This window comes from Gouania willdenowi, chromosome 7 (assembly GCF_900634775.1).
Source record: "Gouania willdenowi chromosome 7, fGouWil2.1, whole genome shotgun sequence".
NCBI classification, from domain to species: domain Eukaryota; kingdom Metazoa; phylum Chordata; class Actinopteri; order Blenniiformes; family Gobiesocidae; genus Gouania; species Gouania willdenowi.
This window is the reverse complement of record NC_041050.1, coordinates 8,186,692-8,202,628: the sequence shown is the minus strand read 5'-3', so window position 1 is coordinate 8,202,628 and position 15,937 is coordinate 8,186,692. Positions and strand designations below refer to the sequence as shown.

At 36.8% G+C, this 15,937-nt stretch overlaps 1 protein-coding gene across 1 annotated transcript in view; it reads right to left on the bottom strand.

Moving 5' to 3' along the window:
- LOC114467241 (nuclear receptor coactivator 3-like) overlaps positions 1–13,402 on the bottom strand; it is a 97,671-nt gene extending 84,269 nt beyond the window's left edge. Inside the window, exon 1 of the mRNA XM_028453406.1 lies at positions 13,265–13,402. The gene's annotated coding sequence lies outside the window, so the exon portion shown is untranslated. The remainder of the gene's footprint in view (positions 1–13,264) is intronic.
- Between the last annotated feature and the right edge of the window lie 2,535 nt (positions 13,403–15,937).

The window sequence follows — 15,937 nt, the reverse complement described above, 5'->3', positions numbered from 1 at the left end:
AAATTATTACATTTTACCTAATTGGTTTAAAAAAAACGTTTTTGAAAACAAATTAATTATTGTCTGCTAATAATGCCATTGTGCTGCCGTGAGCCCCTCCCCGTCCTAAAAGCGCACAGACCGACAGTCAGCTTCACAGCAGCTGCTTGAAGCTACCGTAACTTGTGATATTCATAAAAATGTCATATAAATAAAGTATATCAAAAATTAAATAATGAAAAAAAATGGCACACAACTGCCACTCAGTTCTCATTGCTAATGTTAATAACTGAAACTCGTAGATAGAGGTCGACCAAAATATTGGCCAGTCCATATATCGGGCCGATATAGGGACTTTTTTCAAGATCGGTCATCGGCCAAAGAAAAGAAGAAAAAATATTTTTTTTATCATCACCAGCCCTCCCAAAGGAAGGGTCAGAAACATGTTATTATAGGGAGGATATAAAAAAAAAGAGAGAGAGCAGTGTTACACCTAAGTGAGGGGGAAGTGAACAGGGAGGAGTGAGTCAAGGTAGAAAATGGAAGGGTGGGGAAGAGTTGATTATTTTAAAGTGAGTTGTGATGTTGTAGTTGTGCATATGGTGACAAGTGTGAAGCTTAGGTATAATGGTGGTGGCTGTGAACAGAGGGAAGAAGTGAGTGGTTCTACCTAAAACAGGTATTTACTTTAAACTCACTACTTGCACACTGTATATTGTTGACATGCTTAATCTAATATATACATTTTTACATACATTGTTTCAATTGTGTTTCATAATCAATGTGCTTTGCATTAGTGACATCCCGATACAACTTTTTCACTTCTGATACGATACCGATATTGTAGCCTTGAGTATCGGACAATGCCGATATCGTTCCAATACAATATCAGCACGACTCAATACATACTTTTATCACTTATTTTGTGGAGGCTTGATTAAGACCCATTTATTATTAATAAATTGGTTACATAAATCTTTACCATCAAAATAATATCTACCGTATTCTACAATTGGATAAATATAATGTAATATATATCTGAGATTTTAGATGCAGTCCGATAAAATCCGATATTCGTTTTCTGACTGATATCGGACCGATATTTTGCTTGTGTTTGAATGTTCTTGCATGTTCCCATAAGCATGTGTAGGTTTACCTCTAAATACAGCATGCTGTTGGAATGGATCAATAGGTGGAAAAAAGTTTTTTGGTATCACTCAAAGTTTGTTTGTTGTTTTTTTTTTTTTACACATACAATAAAACCATGATTATGTAAAAATCTGAACACGTGAAAATAATTTCACAAAACAAGTCATGTTTCTGACCCATCACGCAACACTCCACTGTCATGTTGGAAACTCCTTTTCCACTTCCTGTTCTTTGAATGAACAGTCAAAGTCTTTGTCTCCTTGATAAATAAATTATTGTTAGCCTTTACTTGTTCATTTATATGTTGTTAAATGACTACGACCAATAAGTAAGCAAATCTACACAGAATCCACTTATCCATCTCACTGCTGGAAAAGCAACGATGGATGTGAATCGAGTCGAGGATAAACGTTTACGATACTACCTAACTGGGACTTTCTTGGTTTTTTGATAGAGCATGTTTTTTCCCACTGGTTATTGCTCATCTAAGAGATAGTTTTAAGAAAACACACAGAAATTCTTTGTTTTTTAGAGGAATACAGACAACTCAAAGATTCCGAGTGCAATCAGAACAAATAATACAGAACAAACAGTAAATAAAACCTACTTTTTCTGATGTTTCTATTCTGTTTTTAAGGGTGGAGTTAGTAACATTTCATATTGTAATCAAATTTTGTGACAGTTGCTTTTCTCATAAACTAGCTGGGTGTAACCATATTGGAAGTCTTAAACTAATGCCACAGTACAATATACACAAGATGTGCAGATTTTTAAGGTTGGAACCAACTCCACTGTGCGACCTTAAATTAAGAGTTGCCTTTGGTTCCATTGGTAGGTTAAACCTAAGGATCAGTGGGTGGAAACAGCTGGTAACCAGTGTTACCTTCTTGTATATCTGGTTGTATAACAGGTAGCAGAACATGGTGAAACAGCTTTCGAGCTATGCTCACAGGTCCATTGAGGACTTGTCTTGTCTGTTTTCAGTGTTTTGTCTGAGATTACTTGCAGGAGAGAAAACTAAACTACTGACTAACTCTGTTTGACTTTGCTTCCATGGGTGGTGCTGTATCTGTATCTATTACAAAATAGTAACTGTGGTTCACACTCCAACAAAGTAACTTACTGTTGTTGACTATTGTTCTCTGTTTGAGCAACAACACTTGATCAAACCGTTTCTAACATTCCACACTACAAAATAAGTCATAAAAGTATGTATGATTCGTGCTGATATTGCATCAAATTAATATCGGTATCGGCCGATACGCAAGGCTGCAATATCGGTATCGGACATTCCTAATTTTCAAGTAAAGAACAATAAAGAAGACGACTTTACCATCATATACTGTATATCTAGGTACATACATGAAACTGTTTCTCTACATTTAACCCATCCCTGAGGAGCAGCACACTGCCTCGATGTAGCACCCAAAGGCCTTGCTCATGGGCCTACAGCAGATTGATTTGCAACCCTCTAGTCCACTTTCCTAATAGACCACTGAAGGACTTTAGTGGTAACTTTACTTCACGCCCAAAGGGAGATGTAGGGCCCTCAATTTTCCATGATCGTGGGAATCAAATGCGTAAAAATGAGACTTCATGGGTTTGTTTTCTCTTTCTTTGGGCGACAACATGACACAGAAATGCCTCACATGCATTTTTAAGGGTCACAAAAATCACACATTTACAGACGATTTTTCACCGAAAAACGGATGATTGAATGTCTAGAGTTTGACAAACAGACCAATATGTTCAATTCCGCTCGTCATTCCTGTTCAGACCTAATCAAATGCTTTTCACTGGGCTGGGTCGATAATTAAGTTGATCTGTAAATCCAATTTTTATTAGGTAGGTTTTACTTTGTAGCGTTCATTAGAGTTCAGTTTGGGCTTTGGACTTGATATCCAGCTGATATCCAGAGTTTCTGAGAAATCTGTTTATGTATGATTCTTTTGAAATGTGAAAAAATACCTAACTTGTCTTTTACTATGGTCTACTGCCAGTGGTCATTCATATACATCAATGTATATAAGCCCCACCTTCATCCTATAGATCCCTATACAAATGGAAACGAGCATTGTGATCACCCAGCCAATAGGCTTGGACTTTCTGTATCGGAGTCTGTCAATCAGTGAATTCAGAACTGTGGATGGAATCAAGGCAACAGGTAAATATGATTTTGGCCTTACCTGACCCATAGACCTATATCAACGCGACCTGTTGCGACCTTGTTATGTTCCGCGATGCACGTGCAGAAAAGTAGAGGCGTGGCTTCTGGTAGATTGGCAAAGGCAGTGGGAGAAAGTGGAGCTGTTTAGGGCGGGACATTGAGTTGTTTCTCAGATCAGTTTTAAGAGTGGATGACACCCAGGATCATGAAGCCCAGGTTAGGATGCATGCTGCACAGGGACTTTTATTTTAATGTTAGTGAAAAAATGACAACACAGAAAAATTGGATAAAATACCAGTGCATTTTAAAAAATGCTCCTCTTGAGAGGAAAATACTTGAAGAGTTCAACTGCAAAAGCAGAAAACTTTCATTTCATACAGAAAGTGAGTTTGTTCATGATTTAGCCCAGATGATGTGAGTTATGATTGGCTTTGACCAAGGAGAGGATATCACCTCTTAAAAGAGACTTTGATCTGACTCACATCATTTGAATTAAATCATAACCTCATTGTCTTGTTTTTCAAACTGAGTTTGTAAATATATAATATTCCTTAAGAAATAGTATGTCTATACCTTTTATAGTACTTCACATGACTACGGTACAAGCCATCAAAACTATACATTACTTCTTATTTCTTATGCTTTTCTGGTTAGGAAGACAAACCTGTCGTCTACCTCTGGCTTCAGGCACAGAATGAGCTGAGTCCATGGTATCTGAGATTGGGGTCATCGATTCAGTAAAAGCATACCAATGGATCAATAAAGTCACTCCTGCTACTTTTAACAGGGATCTACGCTGTGGTCCCTGTCTTGGATTGAGACTAATTTCCACCGCCATGCGTCTCTGGTCGTGTATAGTGACACTTCTAGACAAAGCCTTCAAACTTTACAATTAAAAACAGCTAATGCAATGTAATTACTCTAAAAGGTTCTTGTGCTAGTCATGTTTATGACATCAAGTGTGTTTTATCCATTTTCCATTAGCTCCTACCATCTTTATCCAAGATTATGATGTGCTTTTCTCCACAATTACATTAATAATGTTTTTTATTACTACAGACAACTTCTGTTGTATATTAGATAGGGGTGTGTATTGCAATGACTCTGGTGATACAATATCATTCACGATTTGCATGTCACGATACAGTATATCCCAATACAAAACAGTGGAACATACATCGTAACATATCACAATAAGTACAAAATTCATCTTAAAAGTACAAAATGGTATGAAAGAAAAAGTATTTTTTTTTTGTAAATGCGCGTGAACAAGTAAATGTTAACTTACTGTCATTTAAGTACCAATATCAAAAACAAGTGGTATGTTTATCAAACTGTCAAATTACGTTTTTAGGCCGGACTCAAAACGCGACTGACTTTGTTCTTGTTCTTGTTGTTGTGTACACTAGTGAAATCGCTACTCCTCTGTATCGTGAACGGACCGGGCAGAAATTTGTAGGTATAATCTTATGATGTGTTACGCATGACAGTCAGATTTGGGGCCGGGGCCAAACCCCCATTTCTGGTAATTTCTAAATTTATGGTAACATAGTCGTGTTGAATATTGTTTCAAAGGTATTTCAACATAGATTACGATAATGCCCGACAATTCGATTAGGGGCCCCTTTTTTGGTAATTTCCATTAAAGTCGTGGGACAGTTGGTGGAACCGAATCATTGACACATTACCCATTATATGAATGAAGTCCATACTCCATATGTGTCACCTGGGCCCCTGGGGACCCCATTTTTCAAATGACTACTCCTCCGTTAATGCTCGTTGAATCAGGCTGTAATTCAACATTATTCTATGAGTGGATGTCAAGAGCCTCTCAGAGACCTTTTTGAACGCTAATTTCTAGGGATGTAACGATTCACTCAACTCCCGATACGATTCGATTCACGATACTGGGTTCACGATGCGATTCTCTCACGATTTATTTTACAAAATGGGACTGTAGAAAAATGATGACTGAAAAATATTTTTTAATTTTTTTGGGGGAAAAAAAACTAGAAAATACTGTACTATTTTTCTTTTATTTTTCATTGTCAAAAGAATCCCTTGATAAACTATTTAAAACAATGCCTATTAATTTGAAATCTAGTTCTATAGTAAATAATGAAAAACTGCATAATAGTTCTTTTTCTTTTTAAAAGTGCAACTGAAGATATAATTTGTGCCTAAACAAAAAACAATTATTACACTGTATTTACGTCAGATATTAGTTTTGGACCAGCAGAGGGCGCTGGTAACCCAGTGGTCGGTTGGCATGCAGCTATTCTAGCAGTGAAGAAGAGATGCTATGCTAATAGACAGAGCTAATAGAAAAACGTGACTTTTACAGATATTCACGTAATATTACAGATATTCTTTTGGTGCTAAATGGGTAAGGAATCATTTATGAACATGTTTAAGAGTAGAAGGTGGCCAGAAAGAAAGTAGTAGCAGATTCCGCCCGTTGCCTACACTTCTGGACAAGAGAAGGATAAATATATAGCGCCCTCTGCTGTTTAAAAAAAGTACTGCGATTCAATTTCCAGAGTATCGATGTGAACCGTGATACCTATGAATCGATTTTTAACTGCCTTACGATTAATCGTTGCATCCTTACTAATTTCTGTTTTTTTCTAAATTTATCGGAACATAGTAGTGTGATATATGATTTTACGTCGCACAATTTGATTTGTTTTACTCAGTGGAACCGAGTCATTTGACTGAATTCTCGGGAACGTGGTACGTGCTATTCGGCGCGGAGACGTTCCACAGGCCCGGCCGTAGTTCATCCGAACTTGTTCAAACAATTTTAACTTTTGCAAGTTCTTAAATTATTTTTGTTTATGTGCTATACATATGCAATTAAATGTTTTTGTTTGTTAAAAAAACATGATTTGAAAAAATCTATTTGGACATTTTTTTTGTTCAATTCGATAATCGTGCGGTAAAATATCGCAATATATCGTTGAATCAATTTTTTCTTACAACCTTAGTATTAGACTAGCCACACTATTTACAATAGGTACAGATCTTCTGCATGACTGGAGCGAGCTGTAGAGAGACCAGACGTCTCAGACAGCGGGGATGTTATAGTGATTCCGAGGAGGAAAATTCTGCCGATTTGCAGAAGATCCAAAACAACATTGTTGCGTCTCGTATTATAATGATTATTTCCATTCCAAGTTCAATACAGGAACTCTTTAACAACATTAAGAATTGATTCCACATCTACACCTGTTCCTGTGTCATAGTGTCCTCGGGCAAGGCACTAAACCTTTATTTGCTTCCAATGAAGTGATGTCTTTATAAAGAAAAAAAGGATCTTTCTGCATCTTCCATCTTTGTCAACACTAAAACATGTCGAGCATCGTGTTAAGAAATGAACCGCTGTGAGTGACGTCTCCTTCTGAGCGAGTTGTCAATTGAGCTTGAAGGCAAAACGTAAATCAAAGAAAACCAGAATTTGGATATTTCCCACTTATCATTTATATCCCATCAAAACGACATTAACACTTATTTATGGCTCTTCTATGCAGCCACAAGCCTTCCAGCCCATATTTCTGCCTGTGAATCAAGAGGCACTCTTACCGCTACACTTGTGATAATGAATAGAAGATAGATGGAGGGATTTATCTGTTGGTATTGAGCTTTCAGGTCTATTTAATTTAAAGTTAACATTTGGAAAGTAAACACTTCCTAACGATAAGAAATGTTATAAAGATGTGAGTTAATTGAAAGTTAAGGCTGTAAAACTAGCCAGTGTTTGAGTATTTATTTCCCCCCGTGAGAGAGTTTGGCATTATTTACTTTCATAACTGTCAATGATTCTAGTTTTCATTGTTCAGTAAACACATCAATATCTTAACTGCTTCATTACTTTTAGAGAAACTGCTGAGCATATTTTACGGAGCTGCTGGTGTGTGACAGACAGGACGGTGTCCGTGTGTGTGCGCGTGTGTGTGTGTGTTAAAGTCAACGTTCTTCTGGTTTTTCAGGAAACCGGAGATTAGTCAAACTATACAGGAAGAAGGTTTGTGTTATCACAGGATGTCACAACGCTAAAGGTCAAAGAGAAAAAAACACAAAAAAAGACATTAAAAACATTTCCCCTAATGAGCAGGGGGTATAAAGAATAACATATCATAAATAATTCATTTTATTCTATTTAAAATGTATAGATTTTCTAGAAAATGGCAAGTCTCAAAGAAAATATGTGGGCTTACTTGGTAATAACAAAAATTGATCAATTATAATAAAGATAGACAGCACACCCATGCCTCACAAAAAGAATCCAAATGAACAAAAGCAATTAAAAATACATTGGGAGGACCAATTTAATTCAATTTCAAGGACACAAAGGAGAAACTCTCAGCAAGAGCACCAAGAGTTTCCACTTCTGTCCAGTTTCCAACAATTAACTGTATTTATTTCTAAACTTAGATAATAGGTTCACCCGACTGTTATGCTGATGGATCTTATATTTCCCTGAGAAAACAACTCAAAGGGTTGAGTCGGAAGGCAAGTCTCAGTCTAAAAAAGTAAAAAGTGCTTTTAAGGGATCCTCCACTGTTTTTACAGATGTGGTCTAAAACCTCTGAAATGTATTATTAGAAGATTTATGCATAACAAAATGCAATTTTTTTGCACCGTATTCGTTTGATTAACTTTTAAAAATGGGACTTTTGCCGTTTTAGAGCCTGTGTTCCGCCATTTTTGAAATCACGTGATTGATGACGTCACACGGCCCCAATTGCCTGTAAACATCCCATTGTTCCCTATTGCAGTGAAACATTCAGCCTGCTTTTTAGATCATTTAGCAGTTTTTTCAATCAAAATGCCAAGTTGTGCCGCTTTTGTTTGCTTTAAATAATCAGAAAAAGTTAAAGATGTCAATGTAAACCTCTTTTGTTTACCGAAAGAAGATGAAAACAGTTGTGAACCAAAAAAAAAGCAAACAAAAGCAGCACAAGTTGGCATTTTGATTGAAAAAACTGCTAAATGATCTAAAAAAAGATGGTGGAACACAGGCTCTAGAACGGCAAAGTTGTCACATTTTTAAAAGTTAATAAATATGGTGAAAAATATTGACTGACTTATTTTTCAACCAATTTTTATTTTGTGGAACAATTCGAGAAAAATTGCAGGATTTTGGAAACATTTTCAGTTCTTTCAACAGCAATTTACAACTGAAACATTTGGTAATTTACACAATGATTCATGTTTTCTCTGACATTTACACTTTCTCCTACGGGCCGAGTCGGATACTTTGAAGGACCGGATTTGGCCCCCGGGCCTTGAGTTTGACACATGCTCTATTCGTAGGAAACTGCTGCACGACAGAATATTCCCAAGTTAAAAACCGGGGAAATAGGGAAAAATAAAAGATTGTATTTCTTGGATGATTTGTTCTCATGAGTGAAGTTGAAAAAGAAAAGTGATTACAATTCATTTCCATGTGACATATTGGAACGGTCCACGGAAAACAACAACAACAACAAGGCAGAAGTCCATCCCCACCCACAGCTGCTGGGAAAAAAACACAGGACAGCAAGACGACATACCACAGCGAGGAGGAGAGGAGTGAGCGTGTGCTGAGGAGGAAGAATGTGAACCATTCGAGGCGGACGACTTCCTGATTCCACAAAAAAGATGGAAAAAAAACGACAGAAACGAGTGAGCGCTCGACAAAAACAGAAACAAAAGTGTGGCATGGACAAAGGTTCAAATAAATGTCAGGTCTCAACCTGACACACACACTGTGCTGGTGTGTGTGGTCCTGGGGCTCGTGAGCCCTGCCCCCAGTGTGACCCAGTCCCCAGCATTGCCTGCTAACCTCTGTCCTATTTTCTTATTCAGCAAACATAATGCATCACTGTCACTCTTCTGCTCATCACTGCATTCATCCCTCCATCCTCTCAGCAAAAGAAAATGAGCCAAGTCCTTCCAGTGGTTCTCAACCTTTTCAGCCCGCAAACCCCCAAAATAAAGGTTCCAGAGACCAGGGACCCTCACTGTACCTGTAGATGGTTGAACACAGACATGAACATTGAAGAACAGTCATGTGGAGACAGGGCCATCTATAAGGGGGAATAAAGGGGAGAGATTTTTGGGGCCCATCCATAAAGTCAGCAAAATGATGGTCCATTGTTCTACAGTATATATAACCACATTTACGTATTGATCTGTATAATATGTACTGTTATACAGTAAGTTTATTAATATTTGTGCCATATTATAAAGTCATCTTAAATATGCAATCCTTGTTTTATTCAGAAATAAAATGGGTTAAAAGTGACCAAGTGAAATGGGATGGGATTTTTAAACCACAAAAATTGGTTAAAAGTTGCAAATTGGGGTAATGAAATTTAAAAATGTAGGAAAAATTAATTTCAACTAGCAATTTATGGGCATGATTAATATCCACTGTTATCCATGAAGTTTATTATTATTTTCTCCAAAGTATATCATCATCTTAAAGGTGTAAATCCTTGTTTTAATCACAAATGAAATGGGTTGAAAGTGATCAGAAATGGTGAAAAAGGTGGTGAAGTGGGATTTTAAAAAGCACAGAAATTGGTTAAAAGTTGCAAATCAAAGTGGCCAAAAAAGTGGTAAAAAGGGTGTCAATATTGGCTTAAAAATAGGAACTATTAGTTTAAATTGGCAAATAATGGGCATGACAAATTGTGAATGTGGTTAAATTGGCAAAAAAAAAGCATGAAATGAGGTGAAAAGAGGTTAAAAGTGACAATAATGGGTCAATATTAGGTGGAAAAGTGGTGAAAAGTGTCTTGAAAGTGGAAAAAATGTGCAGAAAAGGCATTGAAATATGATGGAGAAGTGGCAGAAATGGGAGTACGGTAGCAAAATGCATGATGAAAATAAGTGAAAAAAAATGACAACTTTGGTGTAGTTGCAAAAAAAGGGTAAAAATAAGCAAAAATGGGCTCAAATTAAAAAAATAAATAAAGTTTCCTGAAGTTCTTGCAACTGGCGACCCCCTGTGAGTTTCTCGCGACCCCGAGGTTGAGAATCCCTGTTCTCTACAACTTCCTGCAACACGGTTGATTTTGCGCGTGTGTGTGTGGCTGCACGTCGTGTGAAGACTCTGACCACAGAGTAAACTGTAAATCTGTCAGGAAGAGGCGTGGACTCCTCACTGCTGCACACATCAAAACACAGAGCTGAACGTGAACATTTATCACCAGCAACGCTGATAATCAATTCTTCATTGGAAGCATCTTAACAGGCAGTTTAAAAATGAAGCCGATGACAGGACGCATCACTTAAAACAGAAAAGGCAGACAGGACGAGCCTAATATCACTATACTAGTAAATCATCTTGCAATATAAAAGCCTTAGTGTATACATAAAAGGAGAGCGATGACTTTTATTGACATCAAAATAATTTACCATTAAGTGCATTAAAGAAGCTCCACCAATTATCCCTGAACCCAAATGAATATTAACTTTATTTGGTTAAAAACACAAGTGATGAAAGAAATCATTTGCATTATGCAGCCAAACCTGTTTTTAAAAGCTGTGGTTAAACAAGCACAAGTTTTTTTTTTTAAACACTGTTTATCATCTCCAAACCAAAGACACTTCAGAACAAAGGTTCCCAACCTTTTTTGGTTTTGATATTACACTTTTTTCTTCTAGAATTATTTTTTGATCATGTCTATTAAAGTGTGTAACACACAAATACAGAGTAGCCATGGATTAGTGCACAAAGTGATAAGTTGTGCCACCTCAGATATTTTATTTGAACTAGATTTATATTTGAGAAAGTTTAAGTATATGATACAGTAGGCCTGGGATATATATATCAAGATTCAAGATATATTTAGATTTTTATTTTGGCGGTACAGAAAACGGCAATATCACCTACAACAATATTTTTTTTTCTACATTTTGTATTAAAATACTCGTTTTAGGAGTCGCTGCTTTTGCTCACTCACACATGCTGTCCCTTATAGGAAAAACAGTCAAAAGTGGCACATATTGATCAGCTGTTTGTTCATAAATCTATGTGATATTTTGCATCACCAAATTTAAACTAGAATTGTGTCTCCGGTAATACTTTATTGAGTTTAAAATATAGAGATTTGTATAGAAAATTGCCATTTAGAGAGAAGAAAATATTGAGAAGCGAGTTTTGGTCCATATCGCCCAGCCCTAGGATACAGTTATTTGATATTTATTACGTGTGTAAAAAATTATGTTTTTTGTTTGTTTTTTGTTTTTTTTAAATTAAAAATAGAATTTTAATCCGATTTTTTACCTTTATTGTAGTGCAAACATTTAAATCTGTAATATATATATATATATATATATATTATATATATAATATATATATATATATATATATATATATATATATATAACAGATTTAAATGTTTGTCCACAGCATCCTGACAGTATCATGCATTTTCTTGAGTTTTAGGCATTGGTTGTAGATTTGATTGTGATTTATTATGTACTGGTTATTATTGTTATTATTATTATTATTATTATCTTTTCCTCTACTGCGTATGAGAGGAAGATTTTTTTTTAAAAAAAATCATATTCTTGTTGTTTTTACTGCTGATTTTAATGTTCTTATCGATTTTCAAACCGTTTTTTGTTGCACTTTTTTAATCATGTACAGCACATTGAAATGTCTTGTGTATGAAATGTGCCAGACAAATACATTTGCTTTGCCTATTATTATTATTATTATGATTGTAATATGTCTATTCCTATTTTAGTGTAGTATTATGAAGTGTATCTTGGTCCTATGGGTCAATCCTGCTTTGTTTTCAGGGTCAGATGCTTCCCAGCCTTGATCAGTAGAAGTTCAATGGGGGAAAAAAGGGACAAAAATAGAGTTGCAGCCGCAGCACCTCTATTTAAAAATGATTTAATAATAATATACGGCGTCATTTCCATTTTCACTGAACTTATGGTCGCACTGCAAACTGCTGTTATATCTCGCACATGGTCGCTGCTTTTAGTGGCGCTCTGGTGTCATGCTCAAGGACAAGGCGCCACACACACACACACACACACACACACAGGAATCAAACCGTGAACCCTTCAGAGACGCAGGGGCAGCGTGTGCGCGCAGTACCACGGTGCTGGTGCTGCCCCCTGCAGATGTACACGGAGACACATGACGGAGGATGTGGCAGTCACAGTCAGATGACAGGAGATGAGCGAATATTCGTTCCCAGCTTCACTTCACACACATAGAACAGACGCGAGTGATCCTGTCCGTGCACTCAAAGCTGCAGGATGAGGACGCACGCACTCACTCAGCAGAATGAGCGCGCGTCTTTCTGCAGGATGAGTGACTGACAGACAGACAAGCACCGTCCTGCACACTACAGCTGCAGCATGTGTGTGCAGTACAACATAATAATAATAATAATAATAATAATAATAATAATAATAATAATAATAATAATAATAATAATAGCCTCGATGGATCATCATGCACTGCAAACCAAACGTGTGTGTTTGCGCGCTCGTGGTCACTCCCCGACAGCCTCGGCTTTAGGAAACAAGTCCAACACCCCGTTGTGTGTGCGTGTGTGAAAAATGTGCATATTCAAATTTGAGTCACTAAACTTCAGCAGATACTGTAACGCACCCACTGGGGGACACTTCCATGCACATGAAAGCCGTGCGTAAAACTGGCACGTACCCTGCGCTGCGCTACCGTCCACTCAACTTTCAACAACTCAGCATAAATACGTTCACCGTTGGCAAACAGACAGTGTTGACTTCGGGAGGGTAAACTCCCCCCGTCACGGTGCACCGTGCCCTCCGCTCCGGTGCCAAACCCTGTGGTGTGTGCGTTATGTGTGTGGGCACCGCTTATGGAAAACAACCCAGAGTCAGTCCGTTTTCCGTCCTCTGTCCAAACCACAGTAGTGAATGAATGTAAAAAAACACCAAGTGAACAGCGACACACGTGCACAGCAGACTCACCGTGTGACGCGCGTGTCTCTCTCCCCCCGGTGCAATAATTTCTTCTTTTACACCATTAACTCTCCGCCATCTTCAGCACTGTTTTGTTTAAATGGAAAAGCCAACTCACGGAGCCCAAGATAAGCCAGTTCTGTAAATTGAGGCGGTTCGGCGGTGGATTGTGGGAAACTGAGTGCGAAGCGGTGAGCCGATGGCATTGGTTTGTTGGTGCTGTAACCCGGATGTGAAACTACAAAAGGCAGAGTTCCACGAGCGCACGGTGAAAGGAGGCGGTGCCGATTGTCTGTCTCACCGAGTCTCACAGGATGAGAGGTGATGCCACGGTGTGTCTCAGTCATTCAGCAGGAGAGGAGGAGAAGAAGAAGAAGAAGAAGAAGAGAAGAAGAAGAAGAAAGAAGAAGAAGAAGAAGAAAGAAGAAGATAGAAGAAGAAGAGAAGAAAGAAGAAGAAGAAAGAAGAAGAAGAAAGAGAAAGAAGAAGAAAGAAGAGAAGAGAGGCAGAGGTTGATCACAGACAGATGAAGAGCCTCTATGGCAATTAATTAATTTATTATAATAATAATAATAATAATAATAATAATAATAATAATAATAATAATAATAATAATAATCTACATTTCAGGCCCATATCAATAAGAAACACCTCAATAAACAAAAAGGAAGACATATTTATTTATTTGATTTGATTGATTTGATTGAAAAATAAGCCATTGGGTTAATTTTGGCATATTTACTGTAAGGGGTGTCCCGACTCAACATTGATATCGGATATCAGTCCGATATTAGCCAGAAAACAAATATTGGATTTTATCGGACAGCATCTAAAATCTCTAATATATATTGTATTATATTTATTTAATTGTAGAATACAGTAGATATTATGTTGAAGGTTAAAATGTATGTAACCAATTAGTTAATAATAAATGGGTCAGTTTTTCTCACACCTACTGTTGCTGACTATTGTTCTCTGTTTGAGAAACATCACTTGATTAAGTATTTTCTAATATTCCACACTACAAAATAAGTAATAAAAGTCTGTATGATTCGTGCTGATATTGAATCGGATCGATATCGGTATCGACCAACACTCAAGGCCGCAATATTGGTATCGTATCGGAAGTGAAAAAGTTGTATCGGGACATCACTATTTACAGTATTGTTTCTTAATATGCACTGTCCCTGAAATAAATGAATAGATAATGGTTGATTGGTTGATTGATTGATTTATTAATTAATTGATTGATTGATTAAAATAAGGAGTCTCAAGTGTAAATTCTGCATACATTGTATAGGTTTTTGAACAATGATAACTAACCAATATAACACAATAAGTTAAAAGCTATCAAAACAATGATTCATAAATCATCACATTGAATATGTAATATATATATATATATCATATAATATAGTAATTTTTAGAATATGTTTGCAAAGAAATAACAATGCTGTGTGTCATGCAGTCATTTTACTGTGCACTTGTGTTTAATACTTATTTAATTACCAGTATTTTACGTAAATATGTATGTTCTTTTAAATTTTCTCTATTTTCTTTGTTTATTATTTCTTCTGTAATATTTCTTGGGCCTCTTTAAAAAATAAATTTCCCCCTCGGATGAATAAAGTGTTTCTGGTTCTGATTCTGAAAATACAACCGCTTATTACACGTTGTTTTACTCTATTCTTCCCACAGATGTTAATCATCTAAAGTTCTGGTAAAGTTGTGCAGCTCGTTCCTAACGCGTCAGTTGAAACTGGTGATGTGGAGGGTCTTTGAGGGTGGACATATGGACGTGTGGAGGGCAGGGCATGGCTGACCATCATGGTCCACCTCTGCAGTTCCTTCCTGTCTGCCAACACACTTCCTGCATGTGCCAAACCCTGTGTGTCACTTTTCATACTGAGCTTATTATGCACATTCAATCTAATCAAAGGTTGCACTTCCTTCCATTCATCTTTATATTATCATGTTAGGTAACAGTCTGAGCCCTTTGTTTACAGTAATGCCTTCCTGGATACATTTAGTGTCAGACATACTGCATATCTTCATATGTGAGCCCGCATTTTATTTATATGATACTTTAGTCACCTTTTGGTAACACTTTATATTAAGGAACACCTAGTAACCATTAATTAGTTGCTTATTAGCATTAGTAACGTATTGGCTCTTAATTAGTCCATATTAAGTACTTAATATGGACTTAGTTAATGCCTCAGTTAGGGTTAGAGTTAATGTTAACCCTAACCCTAACATACTGAGATCGTAATTCATATACAACAACTTCCTTACTTACTAGTAATAAGTAATAACTCTTAGTTAATGGCTTACTGGTTGTTTGATAAGGTCATGCAGAATAAGGCATTAATAAAGTACTTAACTAATTAATGGTTAATAGGTGTTCCCTAATATAAATTGCTACCTATCTTATTTTGTCTTTGCTAAAGTTCAGTATCAACGAAATCAACAATCATGAATGTCACCAATACAGTTCATACTTGGAGGAGCAAAGTTATTTTATAAGCATTGGAAACTTTGAATCTGACAGGTTACCAATGTCCTGTGGGGTTCCTCAGGGATCTGTTCTTGGACCTCTTCTGTTTAGCCTTTATATGCTTCCTTTAGGGCAAATTTTACAGAACTGTAAGGTTGATTATCAGAGCTACGCAGATGACACAC